The sequence below is a fragment of the Hakea prostrata genome, chromosome 5 (genome assembly GCF_041222555.1).
Source record: "Hakea prostrata isolate BN-2017 chromosome 5, UWA_Hpros_2, whole genome shotgun sequence".
In the NCBI taxonomy this organism is placed as follows: domain Eukaryota; kingdom Viridiplantae; phylum Streptophyta; class Magnoliopsida; order Proteales; family Proteaceae; genus Hakea; species Hakea prostrata.
Window position 1 is genome coordinate 34,078,067 of NC_142604.1, and position 3,516 is coordinate 34,081,582.

Sequence of the window (3,516 nt, forward strand, 5' to 3'; positions counted from 1 at the left end):
AACCTAATTGCCAAAGACAGCACTCATTGGTCGAGTGGATTGGTCGACTGGTCCAGTCGACCAATCAGTCGACCAATGCTGACAGCAATTCCAAAACAGGGAATTGAAGACCCAGATCAAATCCAATCCTAAAGGGGTTTTGCACACATGTCAAGTGACTTACCTAATAGGTAGAAATGCCTTCAAACCAAGATAGAGAGCACTCCAAGTCCATCAACTAATCCGATCTTCATCAAGATTCAGTTTCCATAAATAGAACTTCATCATCAACTTTCATGGATTCAAAGCCAGACACCAAGTCCTCCACTGGGATGGCCCAAAGCTGACTTCTTACTTTACTTCGGGTCATCGGACCTACAAATAACAAGGTTTCCGGGTCAAGGTTAGGGCTGGGTTTTACAAATGCGGGCAAGATTGCAGATAGTCCTCTGTATATCCCAGACTCTTAGCTTTATCTTCACTTCTGCCATATTTATAGTCCATGATTGTCTTTTCTAGAACATCTAATCCCTTGTCCCGATTGTACAATTGATATCTAAGTAATGATCTGACCAACAGTCTGGTGTTAGTTCTCTTTTTTTGGATCATCGGTTGACCCAGTCTAAACCGCTGGGTGGTTGGTGTCACATCCACCCAGCCGGTACCCTAATTGCAATACCCCAGTGTGTGATCTACAGCCTCGAAGATCAATTCGTGGCAATCAACTTCCCACATTCACAATAATATACTCGAGAACAAGACTAAATCAATGTATAATTGTTATAAATGAATAATCAAAGAAAGATTCTTAGAAAGATTACAATCAAATCAGAGTGCGGAAATAAGATACCAAAAAGAATGAATAGGTTATAGAGCGTAGTGGAAAATCACTCTATAACAACAACAGAAAAGTGGATCAATCTCAAAAGGAACTACAACTGAATCAAACTAAGAATAAAGCTAGACTAAACATAAGTCTCTTCAAATCTAAAAAGTGTATGTCTAAATGTAAAGATTTTAGTATCCCAACACCGACACACAAGCACCATAGTCTAACTAATCCGGATATACTCCAACATCACACTACTAGTCTTCACCGTCATAGTCATAACAGCCAGCACCTTGGGAAATGTATGAGTCATCCGTTGTGGTTTCGTAGTACTAGTTCTCATAGTCATTAGTACCTATATAAAGATCTAACAACATTGTCCAAAAAGGAATGAGTTCAAAAGAACTCAGCAAGGTAGTTCATATCATAAACAACACAGATAATATGATAGCAAGACATACATGATGCAATGTGATATGAGACAATTATGCAAATATGTTTCTAACTCTATATATGCTAGTCTATAGTGGCAGACATGCTTTAAGTCATAGCACCATACTCCTCTGGGTAGGTCTCAAATCACTCTCCCTCAACCATCTTGGTATCTTGGGTTCTTCGATGGTAATTGAGTCCTGCAACCCTCTTGGACATTCCATGGCTGGGGTTTAGGTCAACATTATTGTTCAGCACCATTGGTCTGAGTATTGATGCATGTTAGGGTTAATCTTAGCCCAATGCAAGTCATCTACTTAGTTATATCAACTCAGGGTTAGGTATTCCATTCCTCGTCTCTTGATCCTTTCCGGTATCTTTCCCACTAGAGTTGTCACACCCCACCCGCCGGGTCTCGGTTACCCGCCCGACAACCCGTGGGTGCGATCCGTCACAAGATCCATGGTTTTAGTCTATCAATAATAATAAATACAAATACATGTAATCAAGAGCAAGAATAGTGCAATAATTAATAAAAAGGTTACAAGAGTCCAAAAACTCCAATAAATATCCAAGAACGAACGAAAGAGGGAAAATCAAGAATCAAAAGTAAAATTGAGTTCAGCAGAAGCAAAATAAATAAACTAAATAATCTTCTTATTGGTTTTCTTTTCTAAATCTAAAAACTAGTTTTCTAAATTAACAAGTAAAGATGTCCTCCAATCTTTCTCCCTAAGATCGTAACAATCCTGGCAATTTGCCTCCATCGGCCATCAATGGGTGCTAAAAGTGCACACAAGCATCTTCAGGAGGCTCCATGCTCTGCAAGTCCATGTACCAGTGTCTGTCTCTATCACGCCCTCCCAGCCGGTACCCTATCTGGCATACCCGAGAGTGTGATCCACAGCCCGAAGATCAGGTATCGAGTGATCAACCTCCCACATAAACAATAACATAATCATGAACAATCATAACAAGAGTGCGGAAGATAAATCATAGATCCAATAAAGAAAGAATGAATCATAAATGAATCAGAATAATAGATATAATCAGAGTATCAAACAGATAAGTAAAGTGAGGCAAAAATCCCACTTTACAACCAGCGGAAAAGTAGCTCTAAAGAATAAACTAGACAAAACCTAATCCCAGTAGCAAGTACATTGGGTAACTAAATTGTTCTCCACTTTATAGACAACATCCTTGTAAGTGTAAATCTCATAAATGACACAAGGACGCTTCCACTCAATGGTCGGACTAAGCATCGTACGGAGCATAACCACTCGCGGGATCTTCAGAGTAATTGTGGTAACCGCAATCACCTTCCTGGAGATATGCCTCTTCGCCTTGCGCTTCTTCATAGGGACCGTCATAGTACTCAGTACCTGCAGGATAGTCTAACAACATTGTACAATAAAGGAATGAGTTTCAAAGAAACTCGGTAAGGCGATTAAAAATCCATAATAACATAAATGGCGGGATTCCGGAACAATCATGAATGCAATATGATATGAGACAAGCAATGAATGAATGAATCTAACTCTATGTATGCTGGTCTCTATTGGCAGACATGCTTTAAGTCATAGCACCGTACTTCTTTAGGAAGGTCCACTCACATCCTCAACCATTTAAGATATCTTGGATTCTCTCACGGATCATTTCACCGGTCTTGAGCAGCCGATTGGTAATGGGTCCTTCATCCCTCGGGACAAACCTTGGCGGGGGGTTAAGTCAACACACTCTCTCACAACCATTTGGTATAAGTCTTTGGCGCATGTCGGGGTAAAACCTAGCCAAATGCAAGTCTTCTACTTAGTTACATCAAGTCGGATCCGGATACGTCCATTCCTCGTCCCCGACGATCCTTTCCGGTATCCTTCACACTAGAGTCCTCATAGTCCCTGACTACGGACTCATCAACCCTATTGATCATCCACATATGGTAAACGGGAAGCTCTCACGTCCTCTCACGGGTTGGTTACCGGTCTTAAGCGCCCGTGAGCCCAAGTCTAACCATATGCAACCCTACCAATAAATGGCCCCCACAATGTGATTCCTGTCCTCTCACGGGTTGGTTACCGGTCTTGAGCGCCCATGAATCCCCATTGCTACCACGGGTCGTTCGGTCTCAATACCCCTCCGATTAGGGTCGACATAACAGGACATCCTAGCCGAACACTACTAGACAATCCTAGATATGTCATCCAACAGTTTAGGAAGGTGTCCAGAGGGCATCTCCGGAAACATCCCATAATATTCCCGTAGTAGTCCAAGAACAG